This window comes from Schistocerca nitens, chromosome 1 (genome assembly GCF_023898315.1).
Source record: "Schistocerca nitens isolate TAMUIC-IGC-003100 chromosome 1, iqSchNite1.1, whole genome shotgun sequence".
Taxonomy (NCBI): domain Eukaryota; kingdom Metazoa; phylum Arthropoda; class Insecta; order Orthoptera; family Acrididae; genus Schistocerca; species Schistocerca nitens.
This window is the reverse complement of record NC_064614.1, coordinates 875530944-875551106: the sequence shown is the minus strand read 5'-3', so window position 1 is coordinate 875551106 and position 20163 is coordinate 875530944.

The following is a 20163-nucleotide window of genomic DNA, read 5'->3' as shown; positions in this document are numbered from 1 at the left end:
TTCGAACATAAAACATTGGCAAACAATCTAAACAAGAACCCTAAAAAGTTTTGGTCATATGTAAAATCGGTAAGCGGATCTAAATCCCCTATTCAGTCACTCGTTGACCACGATGGCACCGAAACAGAGGACGACCGAAGAAAGGCAGAAATACTGAATTCAGTGTTCCGAAACTGTTTCACTGCGGAAAATCGTAACACGGTCCCTGACTTCAGCCGTGGCACGGACGCCAAAATGGAAAATATTGAAATAAACGATATCGGAATTGAAAAACAACTGCTATCACTTAGTAGCGGAAAAGCATCCGGACCAGACGAGATACCCGTAAGATTCTACAGTGATTATGCTAAAGAACTTGCCCCCTTTCTATCAGCAATTTATTGTAGATCTCTGGAAGAACGTAAAGTACCTAGCGACTGGAAGAAAGCGCAGGTCGTTCCCATTTTCAAGAAGGGTCATAAATCAGATGCGAATAATTATAGGCCTATTTCGCTTACGTCAATCTGTTGTAGAATAATGGAACATGTTTTATGTTCTCGTATTATGACGTTCTTAGATAATACAAATCTCCTTCATCATAACCAACATGGATTCCGCAAACAGAGATCATGTGAAACTCAGCTCGCCCTATTTGTCCAAGAAATTCACAGTGCCGTAGACACTGGCGAGCAGATTGATGCCGTATTCCTGGACTTCAGGAAGGCATTTGATACGGTTCCGCACTTACGTTTAGTGAAAAAAATACGAGCTTACGGAATATCGGACCAGGTTTGTGATTGGATTCAGGATTTCCTAGAAGAAAGAACACAACATGTCATTCTTAACGGTTCAAAATCTGCAGATGTAGAGGTAATTTCGGGAGTACCGCAAGGAAGCGTGATAGGACCTTTATTGTTTACAATATACATAAATGACTTAGTTGACAACATCGGTAGCTCCGCGAGGCTATTTGCAGATGACACGGTTGTCTACAAGAAAGTAGCAACATCAGAAGACTCGTACGTACTCCAGGAAGACCTGCAGAGGATTAATGAATGGTGCGACAGCTGGCAGCTTTCCCTAAACGTAGATAAATGTAATATAATGCGCATACATAGGGGCAGAAATCCATTCCAGTACGATTATGCCATAGGTGGTAAATCATTGGAAGCGGTAACGACCGTAAAATACTTAGGAGTTACTATCCGGAGCGATCTGAAGTGGAATGATCACATAAAACAAATAGTGGGAAAAGCAGGCGCCATGTTGAGATTCATAGGAAGAATTCTAAGAAAATGTGACTCATCGACGAAAGAAGTAGCTTACAAAACGCTTGTTCGTCCGATTCTTGAGTATTGCTCATCAGTATGGGACCCTTACCAGGTTGGATTAATAGAAGAGATAGACATGATCCAGCGAAAAGCAGCGCGATTCGTCATGGGGACATTTAGTCAGCGCGAGAGCGTTACGGAGATGCTGAACAAGCTCCAGTGGCGGACACTTCAAGAAAGGCGTTACGCAATACGGAGAGGTTTATTATCGAAATTACGAGAGAGCACATTCCGGGAAGAGATGGGCAACATATTACTACCGCCCACATATATCTCGCGTAATGATCACAACGAAAAGATCCGAGAAATTAGAGCAAATACGGAGACTTACAAGCAGTCGTTCTTCCCACGCACAATTCGTGAATGGAACAGGGAAGGGGGGATCAGATAGTGGTACAATAAGTACCCTCCGCCACACACCGTAAGGTGGCTCGCGGAGTATAGATGTAGATGTAGATGTAGTAGCATGGAGAGCTGCATCAAACCAGTCTCAGGACTGAAGACCACAACAACAACAACAACGTGCATCTGGCTCGGGGAGGTCAATTTTTGCCTTCAATTCCCTAAGCGCGTCAAGGCCCAGGAAGCAAGGTACTGTGAGATTTTTGACCACCAGGAATGAGGACAGTATGGCTTCGTTTTCCAGGGCAATCTCTTCCTGCACCTGATTCTTTATTAACTGCACCCTGCCCCGTAGGGCACCTACTATCCTACAATTTTCTACTGGCAGGCTCGGTAACTTTTTCACACGATCCACACACTTGAATAACTGCTCCTCAATACAAGAAGCACTCGCCCCTGTATCCAATATTATTATTACTTCGACCCCATTTATCTTTGCCACAAAGGCAGCCTGCACATGTACTATTTCTTGTTGGTCTGCAGGTCGCGGATCAACTGTCAGTTGATCTTTCATCTCGCATCCGTCATTGTAACGGAGCATATTCACCCCCACATTCTGTCTGCCCCCCTCTTTCATCTTGCCGAACGTCTGGGAAGGGCCTACAGAGGTCGGCCAGAGTTTGATGGCCTGTCGCACCCTGCCGACACGTGATCAGACACATCGGTTATTCGAACATCATCAGTCACAATTGGTGACGTGCACTGCGGTGCGTACACGTGTGACTGATTGTACGGAGGCTGAGGTGGAGGCGGTGGCATCGGGATGACATTGATGTGATTAACAGGCACATGACCTGACGGCATGTTTTGATGTGGCTGCCAGTTTGCTGGCCCTGCCCGTTGCCACTGCTCGTTGTTAGTTCTCATATTTTTATTGCCGAAGTTGGAGTTTCCTCCCCCTTCGTCTCGTCTCTTTCGATTGTAGTTTTCTCCACCTCTTTTTGGTGAAGACGGGTTTGACTGGCCATGCTAGTACGTATTGTATCCAGTGCTGTGCCAGTGACCATCCACAGTGGGCACACTATTCATAGTGTTTCCTTTCTTAGTTACGTTTTCCCATTGCGAATATGCGTCACTCTTTGAATATCCGTTCTTACGAGGGCTATTATTGGATAGGTTTTTTCTTTTACAGTTCGCTTGTCCGTTGTTTGTACTCCCCTGATCTCCCTGCCTGGCATCCTCGTGTATTAAATCTAGGGAGTCTATGGTTGCCATAAACAACTCCAAGTCCGTGTCAGGGACGTGTACGAGTTTCTCTCTTATCGTTATAGGCAGTTTACCCTTCAAAATTCTTAGAACGTCCTTGGCAGGCATGGGTTCGTCCCAGTATCTGGTTTTGTTCAGGTATCTTTCAAAATATTTTCTCAATTTACCTGAACGGGGATTGAATGGTTCTGGGTTATACACTTATTTCCGGAGACGCGCCTCAACAGACCTGGACCAGTACCCGGCAAGAAATTTACTTTCGAATTCAGACAACGACGGACACTGCTCCGCGATTTCCATCGCCCACAGTGTCGCGTCGCCTATGATGAAAGAGATCACAAACTGAACCTTTTGGTGCTCAGACCATGATGCCGGGAGTACATTCCGAAAACTTTTTATAAATATTACCGGACGGACATTCTTTTTCCCCCCTCATTAAACCTCTGGAACTGCCTGTGTTTTACGAGGTGCATTCAAGTTCTGAGGCCTCCGATTTTTTTTCTAATTAACTACTCACCCGAAATCGATGAAACAGGCGTTACTTCTCGACGTAATCGCCCTGCAGACGTACACATTTTTCACAACGCTGACGCCATGATTCCATGGCAGCGGCGAAGGCTTCTTTAGGAGTCTGTTTTGACCACTGGAAAATCGCTGAGGCAATAGCAGCATGGCTGGTGAATGTGCGGCCACGGAGAGTGTCTTTCATTGTTGGAAAAAGCCAAAAGTCACTAGGAGCCAGGTCAGGTGAGTAGGGAGCATGAGGAATCACTTCAAAGTTGTTATCACGAAGAAACTGTTGCGTAACGTTAGCTCGATGTGCGGGTGCGTTGTCTTGGTGAAACAGCACACGCGCAGCCCTTCCCGGACGTTTTTGTTGCAGTGCAGGAAGGAATTTGTTCTTCAAAACATTTTCGTAGGATGCACCTGTTACCATAGTGCCCTTTGGAACGCAATGGGTAAGGATTACGCCCTCGCTGTCCCAGAACATGGACACCATCATTTTTTCAGCACTGGCGGTTACCCAAGATTTTTTTGGTGGCGGTGAATCTGTGTGCTCCCATTGAGCTGACTGACGCTTTGTTTCTGGATTGAAAAATGGCATTCACGTCTCATCCATTGTCAGAACCGACGAATAGAAAGCCCCATTCATGCTGTCGTTGCGCGTCAACATTGCTTGGCAACATGCCACACGGGCAGCCATGTGGTCGTCCGTCAGCATTCGTGGCACCAACCTGGATGACACTTTTCGCATTTTCAGGTCGTCATGCAGGATTGTGTGCACAGAACCCACAGAAATGCCAACTCTGGAGGCGATCTGTTCAACAGTCATTCGGCGATCCCCCAAAACAATTCTCTCCACTTTCTCGATCATGTTGTCAGACCGGCTTGTGCGAGCCCGAGGTTGTTTCGGTTTGTTGTCACACTATGTTCTGCCTTCATTAAACTGTCGCACCCACGAACGCACTTTCGACACATCCATAACTCGATCACCACATGTTTCCTTCAACTGTCGATGAATTTCAATTGGTTTCACACCACGCAAATTCAGAAAACGAATGATTGCATGCTGTTCAAGTAAGGAAAACGTCGCCATTTTAAATATTTAAAACAGTTATCATTCTCGCCGCTGGCAGTAAAATTCCATCTGTCGTACGGTGCTGCCATCTCTGGGACGTATTGACAATGAACGCGGCCTCGTTTTAGAAAATGCGCATGTTTCTTTCTCTTTCCAGTCCGGAGAAAAAAAATCGGAGGCCTTAGAGCTTGAATGCACCTCGTAATAGTGATTCCTCATGCTTTACTTGCGCTACAGTTGGTAGAGCTACCTCTCCGTTCGCGGCCACCATGCCAGAACATTTGACTGCCGAGTGCGGTTGCACTTTCTCGCAGTCAGCTTTTTCCACTCGGCATACATTTATCGGCACATTGCCATTATGTAAGTTGTTCAATGGCGCAGGGGTCGATGCCTGCTGGGCCCATTTTACCTTTTGTGGAACATATTTGTTTTGTTGAACCAATTCAGCCACTTGCTATTTTACTGCATCGATGTAGTTGTTGTGGTCTTCAGTCCAGAGACTGGTTTGATGCAGCTCTGTAGTTGTTGTTGTTGTTGTTGTGGTCTTCAGTTCAGAGACTGGTTTGATGCAGCTGTCCACGCTACTCTTATCCTCTTCAAGCCTCTTTATCTCCCAGTACCTACTGCAACCAACATCCTTCTGAATATGCTTAGTGTATTCATCTCTTGGTCTCTCTCTACGATTTTTACCCTCCACGCTGCCCTCCAATACTAAATTGGTGATCCCTTGGTCCCTCAGAACATGTCCTACCAACCGCTCCCTTCTTTTAGTCAACTTGTGCCACAAACTCCTCTTCTCCCCAATCCTATTCAGTACCTCCTCATTCGTAATGTGGTCTACCCATCTAATCTTCAGCATTCTTCTGTAGCACCACATTATGAAAGCTTCTATTCTCTTCTTGCCCAAACTATTTATCATCCATGTTTCACTTCCATACATGGCTACACTCCATACATATACTTTCAGAAACTACTTCCTGACACTTAAATCTAAACTCGATGTTAACAAATTTCTCTTCTTCAGAAACGCTTTCCTTGCCATTGCCAGTCTACATTTTATATCCCCTCTACTTCGACCATCATCAGTTATTTTGCTCCCCAAATAGCAAAACTCATTGACTACTTTAAGTGTCTCATTTCCTAATCTAATTCCCTCAGCATCACCTGACTTAATTCGACTACATTCCATTACTCTCTTTTTGCTTTTGTTGATGTTCATCTTATGTCCTCCTTTCAAGACAATGTCCATTCCGTTCAACTGCTCTTCCAAGTCCTTTGCTGTCTCTGACAGAATTACAATGTCATCGGCGAACCTCAAAGTTTTTATTTCTTCTCCATGGATTTTAATACCTACTCCGAATTTTTCTTTTGTTTCCTTTACTGCTTGCTCAATATACAGATTGAATAACATCGGGGAGAGGCTACAACCCTGTCCCACTCCCTTCCCAAACCCCTGCCTCCCTTTCATGCCCCTTGACTCTTATAACTGCCATCTGGATTCTGTACAAATAGTAAATAGTCTTTCGCTTCCTGTAATTTACTCCTGCCACCTTCCGAATTCGAAAGAGTATTCCAGTCAACATTGTCAAAAGCTTTCTCTAAGTCTACAAATGCTTGAAACATAGGTTTGCCTTTTCTTAATCTAGCTTCTAAAATAAGTCGTAGGGTCAGTATTGCCTCACGTGTCCCCATATTTCTACGGAATCCAAACTGATCTTCCCCAAGGTCGGCTTATACCAGTTTTTCCATTCGTCTGTAAAGAATTCACGTTAGTATTTTGCAGCCGTGACTTATTAAACTGATAGTTCGGTAATTTTTACATCTGTCAGCGCCTGCTTGCTTTGGGATTGGAATTATTATATCCTTCTTGAAGTCTGAGGGTATTTCGCCTGTTTCATACATCTTTCTCACCAGATGGTAGAGTTGGGTCAGGACTGGCTCTCCCAAGGCCGCCAGTAGTTCTAATGGAATATTGTCTACTTTCCTTCAGTGCTCTGTCAAACGCAGTGCTCTGTCAAACGCAGTATCATATTTCCCATTTCATCTTCAACTACATCCTCTTCCATTTCCATAATATTGTCCTCAAGTACATCGCCCTTGTATAGACCCTCTATATACTCTTTCCACCTTTCTGCTTTCCCTTCTTTGCTTAGAACTGGGTTTCCATCTGAGCTCTTACTATTCATACACGTCGTTCTCTTTTCTCCAAAGGTCTCTAATTTTCCTGTAGGCAGTATCTATCTTACCTCTAGTGAGATAAGCCTCTACATCCTTACATTTGTCCTCTAGCCATCCCTGCTTAGCCATTTTGCACTTCCTGTCAATCTCATTTTTGAGACGTTTGTATTCCTTTTTGCCTGCTTCATTTACTGCATTTTTATATTTTCTCCTTTCGTCAATTAAATTCAATATTTCTTCTGTCACCCAATGATTTCTATTAGCCCTCATCTTTTTACCTACTTGATCCTCTGCTGCCTTCACTATTTCATCCCTCAAAGCTACCCATTCTTCTTCTACTGCATTTCTTTCCCCCATTCTTGTCAACTGTTCCCTTATGATCTCCCTGAAACTCTGTACAACCTCTGGTTTAGTCAGTCTATCCAGGTCCCATCTCCTTCAATTCCCACCTTTTTGCAGTTTCTTCAGTTTTAATCTACAGGTCATAACCAATAGATTGCGGTCAGAGACCACATCTCCCCCATGGAAATGTCTTACAGTTTAAAACCTGGTTCCTAAATCTCTGTCTTACCATTATACACTCCTGGAAATTGAAATAAGAACACCGTGAATTCATTGTCCCAGGAAGGGGAAACTTTATTGACACATTCCTGGGGTCAGATACATCACATGATCACACTGACAGAACCACAGGCACATAGACACAGGCAACAGAGCATGCACAATGTCGGCACTAGTACAGTGTATATCCACCTTTCGCAGCAATGCAGGCTGCTATTCTCCCATGGAGACGATCGTAGAGATGCTGGATGTAGTCCTGTGGAACGGCTTGCCATGCCATTTCCACCTGGCGCCTCAGTTGGACCAGCGTTCGTGCTGGACGTGCAGACCGCGTGAGACGACGCTTCATCCAGTCCCAAACATGCTCAATGGGGGACAGATCCGGAGATCTTGCTGTCCAGGGTAGTTGACTTACACCTTCTAGAGCACGTTGGGTGGCACGGGATACATGCGGACGCGCATTGTCCTGTTGGAACAGCAAGTTCCCTTGCCGGTCTAGGAATGGTAGAACGATGGGTTCGATGACGGTTTGGATGTACCGTGCACTATTCAGTGTCCCCTCGACGATCACCAGTGGTGTACGGCCAGTGTAGGAGATCGCTCCCCACACCATGATGCCGGGTGTTGGCCCTGTGTGCCTCGGTCGTATGCAGTCCTGATTGTGGCGCTCACCTGCACGGCGCCAAACACACATACGACCATCATTGGCACCAAGGCAGAAGCGACTCTCATCGCTGAAGACGACACGTCTCCATTCGTCCCCCCATTCACGCCTGTCGCGACACCACTGGAGGCGGGTTGCACGATGTTGGGGCGTGAGCGGAAGACGGCCTAACCGTGTGCGGGACCGTAGCCCAGCTTCATGGAGACGGTTGCGAATGGTCCTCGCCGATACCCCAGGAGCAACAGTGTCCCTAATTTGCTGGGAAGTGGCGGTGCGGTCCCCTACGGCACTGCGTAGGATCCTACGGTCTTGGCGTGCATCCGTGCGTCGCTGCGGTCCGGTCGCAGGTCGACGGGCACGTGCACCTTCCGCCGACCACTGGCGACAACATCGATGTACTGTGGAGACCTCACGCCCCACGTGTTGAGCAATTCGGCGGTACATCCACCCGGCCTCCCGCATGCCCACTATACGCCCTCGCTCAAAGTCCGTCAACTGCACATACGGTTCACGTCCACGCTGTCGCGGCATGCTACCAGTATTAAAGACTGCGATGGAGCTCCGTATGCCACGGCAAACTGGCTGACACTGACGGCGGCGGTGCACAAATGCTGCGCAGCTAGCGCCATTCGACGGCCAACACCGCGGTTCCTGGTGTGTCCGCTGTGCCGTGCGTGTGATCATTGCTTGTACAGCCCTCTCGCAGTGTCCAGAGCAAGTATGGTGGGTCTGACACACCGGTGTCAATGTGTTCTTTTTTCCATTTCCAGGAGTGTATAATCTATCTGATACCTTTTAGTACCTCCAGGGTTCTTCCATGTATACAACCTTATTTGATGATTCTTGAACCAAGTGTTAGCTATGATTAAGTTATGCTCTGCGCAAAATTCTACCAGGCGGCTTCCTCTTTCATTTCTTACCCCTATTCCATATTCACCTACTACGTTTCCTTCTCTCCCTTTTCCTACTACCGAATTCCAGTCACCCATGACTATTAAATTTTCGTCTCCCTTCACTATCTGAATAATTTCTTTTATTTCATCATATATTTCTTCAATTTCTTCGTCATCTGCAGAGCTAGTTGGCATATAGACTTGTACTACTGTCGTAGGCGTGGACTTCGTGTAACTTGGCCACAACAATGCGTTCGCTGTGCTGTTTGTAATAGCTTACCCGCATTCCTATTGTTTTATTCATTATTAAACCTACTCCTGCATTACCCCTATTTGATTTTGTATTTATAACCCTGTATTCACCTGACCAAAAGTCTTGTTCCTCCTGCCACCGAACTTTACTAATTCCCACTATATCTAACTTTAACCTATCCATTTCCCTTTTTAAATTTTCTAACCTACCTGCCCGATTAAGGAATCTGACATTCCACGCTCCGATCCGTAGAACGCCAGTTTTCTTTCTCCTGATAACGACGTCCTCCTGAGTAGTCCTCACCCGGAGATCCGAATGGGGGACTATTTTACCTCCGGAATATTTTACCCAAGAGGACGACATCATTTATTCATACAGTAAAGCTGCATTCCCTCGGGAAAAATTACGGTCGTAGTTTCCCCTTGCTTTCAGCCATTCGCAGTACCAGCACAGCAAGGCCGTTTTGGTTAGTGTTACAAGGCCAGATCAGTCAATCATCCAGACTGTTGCCCCTGCAACTACTGAAAAGGCTGCTGCCCCTCTTCAGGTACCACACGTTTGTCTGGCCTCTCAACAGATACCCCTCCGTTGTGGTTGCACCTACGGTACGGCCATCTGTATCGCTGAGGCACGCAAGCCTCCCCACCAACGGCAAGGTCTATGGTTCATGGGGGGGACTACATCGATCTCCTGTGACAAATATGACACTTGCGCCCTGTCACGTTGTTGAAACATTTCATTCATTTTTGCCAGGAACTGATCATCACGCTCCTGTTCCCTGCGTTCGCGTTCAAGGCGTTCCTGTCTTTCCTTTTCCTCACGTTCGAGACGTTCTTCCGCTAAAATGTCCTTAACTTGGTTAATTAATGCCTGCTCCCGTTGCTTGTCTCTCATGTCTAATTGTGCCATCAGCACCGTTAGAAAATCGGTCGTTGGTATACGTACTTTGACAACAGTCGCTATCGATGCAGTAGCATCCTCCTTCCCTGTGCCAGTAATGTAGTGGATTTCTTTGCTCAATTGAGCTTTATCCTGATCAGTGTCTAATATTTTGTGCGTTTCAGGTTGCTCAGCTTCCGGTTTTGGAAGTTGAGAACCCGTCATTGTGGGTGGGTTCCTCACTGGACATTGTTGTATATTTTCGTCTGTGTCATAGCCTGACAGATCTTCCCCCTCTAACCGTGTGTCCTTGCGTGTCTTCACCATTTCGACTAGTATTAATCCTGACTGGTAAGACACGAGTACACACAAAATCTATTTTCCCCAAAAATGACACACACAAAATATACTAACTACACACAGCACGTACAAAACACTAAGATCAAGTAAAGCAAAGAAGTTGCCTACTACTATTACTACTGAAACTAACAGTTACACTTTCGTACTCGTTATATCTCCGTTGCACTGTGAAAAACTTTACCTCTGCAAAAATATTACTTTGTCAATCAGCTGCACTAGCATTTATTTAATTCAGACAGCTGATTGTGTGACCTCAAATCCAGAACACTAATCACTGTCTCAGAATTCTAACACTAAGTTTTGTTCAGTAGTAGTAAATGAATCTGTTTCACTATCCACTGACATTAAAACAAATTGCATAAACACTTTTGACAAATTTTAACTCAGGAAGATAAACACAGTGCATGGTCCCCGGATCTTTTCTTCCTTTAGTTTCCAGCCCAGAAGCGCATGCACATATACCTTTACCTTTATTAGTTATTGTTGCTTGGTGTTGTCTTTATCTCAGTCGAGACAATGGTACTCATCTAATCAGCTTCATGTCCATTTATCTTCACTGGTTGGATCTCGTGCAAGTTTTGTATTTTTGGTACATGGAAATACACTCCTGGAAATGGAAAAAAGAACACATTGACACCGGTGTGTCAGACCCACCATACTTGCTCCGGACTCTGCGAGAGGGCTGTACAAGCAATGATCACACGCACGGCACAGCGGACACACCAGGACCCGCGGTGTTGGCCGTCGAATGGCTCTAGCTTCGCAGCATTTGTGCACCGCCGCCGTCAGTGTCAGCAAGTTTGCCGTGCCATACGGAGCTCCATCGCAGTCTTTAACACTGGTAGCATGCCGCGACAGCGTGGACGTGAACCGTATGTGCAGTTGACGGACTTTGAGCGAGGGCGTATAGTGGGCATGCGGGAGGCCGGGTGGACGTACCGCCGAATTGCTCAACACGTGGGGCGTGAGGTCTCCACAGTACATCGATGTTGTCGCCAGTGGTCGGCGGAAGGTGCACGTGCCCGTCGACCTGCGACCGGACCGCAGCGACGCACGGATGCACGCCAAGACCGTAGGATCCTACGCAGTGCCGTAGGGGACCGCACCGCCACTTCCCAGCAAATTAGGGACACTGTTGCTCCTGGGGTATCGGCGAGGACCATTCGCAACCGTCTCCATGAAGCTGGGCTACGGTCCCGCACACCGTTAGGCCGTCTTCCGCTCACGCCCCAACATCGTGCAGCCCGCCTCCAGTGGTGTCGCGACAGGCGTGAATGGAGGGACGAATGGAGACGTGTCGTCTTCAGCGATGAGAGTCGCTTCTGCCTTGGTGCCAATGATGGTCGTATGCGTGTTTGGCGCCGTGCAGGTGAGCGCCACAATCAGGACTGCATACGACCGAGGCACACAGGGCCAACACACGGCATCATGGTGTGGGGAGCGATCTCCTACACTGGCCGTACACCACTGGTGATCGTCGAGGGGACACTGAATAGTGCACGGTACATCCAAACCGTCATCGAACCCATCGTTCTACCATTCCTAGACCGGCAGGGAACTTGCTGTTCCAACAGGACAATGCACTTCCGCATGTATCCCGTGCCACCCAACGTGCTCTAGAAGGTGTAAGTCAACTACCCTGGACAGCAAGATCTCCGGATCTGTCCCCCATTGAGCATGTTTGGGACTGGATGAAGCGTCGTCTCACGCGATCTGCACGTCCAGCACGAACGCTGGTCCAACTGAGGCGCCAGGTGGAAATGGCATGGCAAGCCGTTCCACAGGACTACATCCAGCATCTCTACGATCGTCTCCATGGGAGAATAGCAGCCTGCATTGCTGCGAAAGGTGGATATACACTGTACTAGTGCCGACATTGTGCATGCTCTGTTGCCTGTGTCTATGTGCCTGTGGTTCTGTCAGTGTGATCATGTGATGTATCTGACCCCAGGAATGTGTCAATAAAGTTTCCCCTTCCTGGGACAATGAATTCACGGTGTTATTATTTCAATTTCCAGGAGTGTAGATTACATATATGGCATTAATTTCACATACATATAATGACATACATAAAAAATTTTCTTTTAAATATAGTTTTCTAGACGGACAACCATATCTCAGACATTTCTGTGTAATTAATATTGGTATATAAAATTTCGAGCCCTCACGTTGTTGGGCGCACTTGTGACGTCCGTTGGGATTCCTTACGTCACATACAAAGGAAATTACATGTACATACATTTTATATATTTTTTATTTTTAATTTATCTGCATGATTCATTCTCTCACGGCTATTGTCTTTTCTTATCACTTTGATTTACGTGCATAAGTAAATATGAAACGGGTTCTTGAAGGGCCTCAGTTATTCATGTACCAACTTTAGATTTTGAACGTGATGACTAAAATATAGTTGCCGTTAACTGAATTTAGTGTAATTTTGTTAATTTCTATTTATTGATTGCAAAGAAAGGCTTGAGAGAATTTCGAATGTTGCTGATGTGAGGCCAAGATAAAACTTACTGAACTCATGGAATCTGTATAGTTTAGTAACATGAACTTTAACGTAAATTAATTATCTGTTGCAATTTAAAAAGGTTCGTACAACGAAATCTCTCGCATTTACATTTACTGTTAACACTGAAAAATAAAGGCGCGTAATGGCCGACCAGAGGCTGCATCGGATGATGAGCTTCTCGCAGCGCAAATTACTGAAAAAATGCTTATTAAAAATAATTAGCCAATGCGAGCATTTGAGGTGACTACTATTACAAAGGAATTCATTTTGTAATAATAATAACAGTAATACGAATAATTTACATCAAATATGTGTAGCCGCTCAATGGCTGCCTTCCATATAGCGAAACAAAACAGTGTGTGTCCCACAAAATACGTCCTTCCTCCTCGGCCGTACAATCGCTTCTCTTTCGATCCTTTTTTATTTTCATAGACATTAAATAAAGATGCTATCGCTGCATATCAGTTGTTTCAAGAACATTAACTACATCTTTTACACTAAATACACTCCTGGAAATTGAAATAAGAACACCGTGAATTCATTGTCCCAGGAAGGGAAAACTTTATTGACACATTCCTGGGGTCAGATACATCACATGATCACACTGACAGAACCACAGGCACATAGACACAGGCAACAGAGCATGCACAATGTCGGCACTAGTACAGTGTATATCCACCTTTCGCAGCAATGCAGGTTGCTATTCTCCCATGGAGACGATCGTAGAGATGCTGGATGTAGTCCTGTGGAACGGCTTGCCATGCCATTTCCACCTGGCGCCTCAGTTGGACCAGCGTTCGTGCCGGACGTGCAGACCGCGTGAGACGACGCTTCATCCAGTCCCAAACATGCTCAATGGGGGACAGATACGGAGATCTTGCTGGCCAGGGTAGTTGACTTACACCTTCTAGAGCACGTTGGGTGGCACGGGATACATGCGGACGTGCATTGTCCTGTTAGAACAGCAAGTTCCCTTGCCGGTCTAGGAATGGTAGAACGATGGGTTCGATGACGGTTTGGATGTACCGTGCACTATTCAGTGTCCCCTCGACGATCACCAGTGGTGTACGGCCAGTGTAGGAGATCGCTCCCCACTCCATGATGCCGGGTGTTGGCCCTGTGTGCCTCGGTCGTATGCAGTCCTGATTGTGGCGCTCACCTGCACGGCGCCAAACACGCATACGACCATCATTGGCACCAAGGCAGAAGCGACTCTCATCGCTGAAGACGACACGTCTCCATTCGTCCCTCCATTCACGCCTGTCGCAACACCACTGGAGGCGGGTTGCACGATGTTGGGGCGTGAGCGGAAGACGGCCTAACGGTGTGCGGGACCGTAGCCCTGCTTCATGGAGACGGTTGCGAATGGTCCTCGCCGATACCCCAGGAGCAACAGTGTCCCTAATTTGCTGGGAAGTGGCGGTGCGGTCCCCTACGGCACTGCGTAGGATCCTACGGTCTTGGCGTGCATCCGTGCGTCGCTGCGGTCCGGTCGCAGGTCGACGGGCACGTGCACCTTCCGCCGACCACTGGCGACAACATCGATGTACTGTGGAGACTTCACGCCCCACGTGTTGAGCAATTCGGCGGTACGTCCACCCGGCCTCCCGCATGCCCACTATACGCCCTCGCTCAAAGTCCGTCAACTGCACATATGGTTCACGTCCACGCTGTCGCGGCATGCTACCAGTGTAAAAGACTGCGATGGAGCTCCGTATGCCACGGCAAACTGGCTGACACTGACGGCGGCGGTGCACAAATGCTGCGCAGCTAGCGCCATTCGACGGCCAACACCGCGGTTCCTGGTGTGTCCGCTGTGCCGTGCGTGTGATCATTGCTTGTACAGCCCTCTCGCAGTGTCCGGAGCAAGTATGGTGGGTCTGACACACCGGTGTCAATGTGTTCTTTTTTCCATTTCCAGGAGTGTATATTCATAAAATACGTAAACCACGATTTACAGCCGCTAAAAACGTCAATATTTATGTGACGTACCGTCACACGTCCTTCTGGACAGCGTTGTTAATGGTCGAAAGTTTAATAAAACACCTATAGTTTCCTGTACTTTCAAATGAACTAAAGCGATCGCGCCCGGTAGTGTTTGTTCGAGCCTTTAAGAATGTACTGCCTAGGACTTGGACAGAAGCTCAAAAGATCAAATATGTGGTAGGACATACAGAAGGTGACACCTTTTCGTGAGCTACTGAGATGTCGGAACTCTGTGAGACCTAGATCAATTGGAGAATGCGTTTTTAGATAAATACTGGTCAACAGCTATCCAGGAGAGATTAAGACGGGAGATATTTAACCCAGTATCATAACATCCAAAATTTTTTTTTTTTTGGGAGGGGGGGGCTTAGAAACTATTCTTGAACATTCCTGAACAAAATCCGCTACTGAAATAATCCGATATCTCATGTCTATGTACTGAAAATCTTTAAGAACAAGTTGGCTGCAAACGTTAGGAAAAAATTAGCAACCATTTACGATCTCTAGTATTTTCTCTCAGTGCTCGACTCAATTGATCTAATTCATGAGGATGGGTAAGCCATGCCTAGTTGTCGTAACGGTAATGAACGCTACGCAAATGGGAGGAACAACAACGGTAACGGCAACGGCAACGACTTTGGAAACTATAAAGGTCGTGTGCTTATGAACGAATGTCATCCTTATGCACCGCCGCTCCACAACGGAAATCCATACAACCGGTTTACCTATCAGCCACAGGGTGACCGAAGGTAAGAAAATAAATATCAGCCCCACTGGTACGGCAATGGCCGAGATAGGAGAAATTCGAGAGAAAACTTTGATAATAGGTGACAAGGAAACGCAAATTACCAGGATCGGAATGTGGAACACAGGGATCAAAGAGGGAACCGGCAGCCCGTACAGTCAAACCGAAACAACCGGGCCACGAACTGGCGAGCACGCGGACATAGTAAAAGTGACGGCAGAAAATGAAACAATACCTTTCTCGACTCCAGGAAATAGCAATAATCGGGCTTGACTAGAGGAAGAAGGTAATGAACTGCCAGTGTGCCACAATAATAATATTAGCGACATAAACACTAACACGAACAGAAATAGGAAAGAGGAAGTAGACACTGAAACAAACTTACACGTACAGCACATCCGTTATCTATTTTTAAGGTTGATAAGGAAGCAGAAATGAAAGAAGATTTTTTCACTGAAGAGAAAGAAACAACGCGCAAGGTAAGTGAAATAATTCAAGCAACAATTAAGGTAACGGTGAGAAACATAGATGTACAAGTTGTTTGGGAATCTGGCGCGTCAACAAGCCTGATGTCGACCAGCTTGTTTAAAAAGATAGCGCTGGAAGTAAATGTACCCACGCTACCTGCAGAGAATTGTAAGATCGTAACGGCGATGGGAAGTAAATCTAAAGTTATAAAATTACAGGCCAGCATACCCATTAGCATATATGATTTAATTTTGCAGTGTACTTCCTTGTTGCTAGACAAACTGATAGTGAACTGATTATTATTATTTTACTGTATACTTCGTATGAAGGTGTTGAAGGTGAGAGGTGAGAGGTTTGTCGCCCTTTGACGAATAAACCGACTGGCGCTGGGTTCCTCTCCGGCTAGGGGGTACAATACTTATATTTCCGGTACACTCTTCTACTATCATGTTTAGTCCATAAGGAATGTTCAATTTTCTTCTACTATCTAACATGCAAAGAATGAGATGCAATCTAGTGAATAGAAATTTTCATTGTATTTTGATATTGTACTTTCCTAAGACTTAAATATCTATAGAAGCAAAGGAAACCTTTTGATATTCCTTAAGGAAACACGGAATATACAACAAGACCTAAAACAACTATACACAATACTGAACAAGGGAAAACCATTAGATGACGTAGTTATACTACATCAGGCGTAAAAACTTGAATAAGAGTGATGGAAAAGAAAGGAATTCACAGGGCACAAGCTCTAAGCGAGGGTCAAAAGCGGTGAAACGTAGTGAGACGCGCAACCGCGCTTAAATCGGAGCGTACATTAACTATATGTGAAGCGGGTAACATATGATCGTAGGGGCAGAGTATGCAAAATGCAAATTTAATTTCAGTGTCCCCTTTAAGATGCGCAAATACACACTGCGCACCGCAACGGAAACCATTTTAGAATTTAAGCGAATCGGCATCTACGGCGCGCAGCCAACTGGACAAAACAGGAACGATACGAAATGGAGCACCTATCAGCTGATTATTCTAACATAAATCAGTTACACAAACAAAACGAGTAGAGACATTTGTTTCCAAGTCTGAGACTATACTGTAAAAAGCACTAATTTTAAGAGTATATCATTAGGTTAAGCATACATAGTTTTAAGACAAGGAGCGCATCGGCGCAAGAAAATTGTAAGCAGCTTAGAATACGCTAAACTTGTGAACTTAACATAGGCTATTGAATGTACATAGTTAGAAATGAGTATAAGGATTGAAAGTAGACGAGAATCTACACAGGAAATGACCTATCCGAGTATACAGAACAGGACTAAGACACGTCTGAAAGAGAAGTAATAACATGTACGTTTAAAAGAACGCGATCAGCACAGAACTTAAGAACTAAGCGACTTACATACAGCACGAAAGTAAGGTAAAATGAAATATACACAGAAATATGGGTGTGACTAAGACGTAAACTATAAACTAACATATTGTACAAGATTTAGCGAGAGGAGCAGTTGTGCACTAATAGAAATACACTTCTTTACAGACACCATTAGAAGTAGTGGCCTTAATGTACAGGGAGACAACATACCTAAAAATCTGCTATTACAGAATTCACGTGAGTTAGTTGCTAGTACCTTATAGGAAAAGCATAAGGAGCAAAATAAAACTGAACACGAATCGTACAACACGCGAGAGATGAGCTAAGTAAATACGAAAACCAACCAATACGCACACAACGTAATTACATGAACTTAAAGTAACTGAGGTAAGTACAGTAGGTTTAAAAAGCAAAGTGGAGAAATAAATGAATCTGACTGCTGGATAATTCTAGGAAATAGAGTGTGAAATCTTTTAGATTCAACTGGAGATATTAATTAGTTAATCTACGTTTGTGGTGACATATCATACATGGAGTGAAACTAGGAAGAGAATGAAAGTGTATTAGAATAATATGAGTATTTATATTTGTGGGAAGAAATAAATAGGGCGGTGGTGTTAGTGTGATAACCCCACAGGTAATACATGGGTATAAATGTAGGTCATGTGGAAGATTTTTAATGAATAATTATATGGGTGTACGGCGATGAATATCAAGATCAATATTACTGGGGTACCTAGGAAAGGGTCACGAAGGCGACGTAAGAAACAATAGATTATATAGTTTTAAGTATCGGAGTGAATGATTGCGTGAGTGTGGAAAGCGAAGGAGGGCGCTACATGTACGGTAAGTAATTGTGAAAACGAACACCTCGAAGAAGCAGTGAATAGTGAATAAGAAACAGCGAAGTCAATATTAACAAAGGTACACGGTACATTTAACGTACACCAAGGCACAGTAATTTGCTAAACATACATCAGAATGTGAAACAACTTAGTTTGAAAAATACTTCCTTAGCGACTCACTAAAGTTGAATATAAATGAAATTATATACAATTCGTACGAGGGATGAACAAAAAACGCAGTGAAACAATATTTTCTCCACTGAGTTCTTGACACACGCAGAAGGGAAAGCAGTACTTTAGCATAAGCATTTTATTCTTTAGCGGGAATGAATTATGAGTGGAATTACATATGACAAAAGTACAGTAAAATTACCGGTTACACGTTACGAACACGTACACATCGTCGCACCAATAAGGCAGATATACAGCTTCATATATGTGTACACGAATGTGAAATATTGCAACGATTAACAAGCAGTGATGAAGTCAATATTGTACATAGTATGAAGAGTTATCAAATGCCAGGGATAGAATAAGTACACTAACGACGCACTACAAGTAGCAATGCTAGACGTAGCTTGATCTTTGAAGCAGACCCTAGCAAATCGTCTTTTTTCATGTAGTGAGTGGTGCTGGAACGTATTTTCTATGTGTAGTTGTGAAGGTAAAAATGCGAAGAAGGTCGGTCCTGCAGGACAAGAAATGAAAATGCAAATATTCAGAACAAATGCGAGATTCCTTGTAATTTACTTATTGATGTGTAAGATGGTGCCTAACATGGAGCCCGTATATGAAATAATGCGAATTGTACATTTAGTTTTCAACATTATTATTGTCTATGTCTATATAAAATGTATGTACTATTGTCAATTTTATGTGAAATTTTATTTTGAAGGAGAACCAGTTATGTATGTATGTATGTATGTGAAGTACAACGCGATGGACGAGTAACGTACTCGCAAGTGTGAAGTGACACAAAAATAGTAAGGCCTGATAATAGTGAAAGTAGTGGCTGAGCCGTGAGAAAACCAAACGCTACAGTCTAGCAAAGTGGATACAGCGCGATGTGCGACGGAGAAAGCAGAGGAAATCCGTATAACCACTACTTGATGTGTGAGGACCACCGAAATACAATGCACGACGGAACATAATCCTGCAGTGCGGCCCTTACCTTCAATTTCACTGGCCGAAAACTTCGTGCAGGTGCGATATGAGGTACTGGTGTGCCTCGGGTTGGGTGTTGGATCTAAATCCGTTGTATCCATTTTCCGAACTGGAGGGCATACACAACACCGACCTCGTAAGCCTGGAGCGACATTACAATGGATGCGCGGGCAGTGCTGGTGCTCACGTGGCGCTTGGGTCACTGCGACGGGCGCGTTAAACAATGAGCTGCTGCTGGCCGTTAAGTGCAGCCAACAATGAGATAGCGTGTGCCGAAAGGGCATCTCAGAATTGCCAATAAACCGAAAGCAAGTGAGAAAAACATTTTTAAAACAGGGTAAAAGGAAAATTTAAGAAATTTAAAATTTTTCCCCTGTTCACACCATGCATACTACCAAATGTAAGGATAAAAAACAGACTAAGACGGTGGCACAACATGGACGTGCAATTATGTAATATAAATGTATGTGAATGTATTTATACCTATGGATTTGCAATGGACAAAGAAATGAAGCTTTGTAGATATACTTGTAGCAGCATAAGGATATTGAAACTTCATTGACGTACAATAAACACCAGACTATGAGCCCCCAATGTAAATAAGGCTACTGTATACCGTATCCCTAAATAAACAGACTTATTTCCGGCAGCGTACAGTAGGGGGAGGGGGCATTTGTGATGTACCCTTTGCATTTCTTGCTTTTTTGTTTTGGTTTTCTTTAGAGGCAAAGCGAAAAGCGGTAACCCAGCATAGAACCAGCGCCTACCGTCAAGTATTTT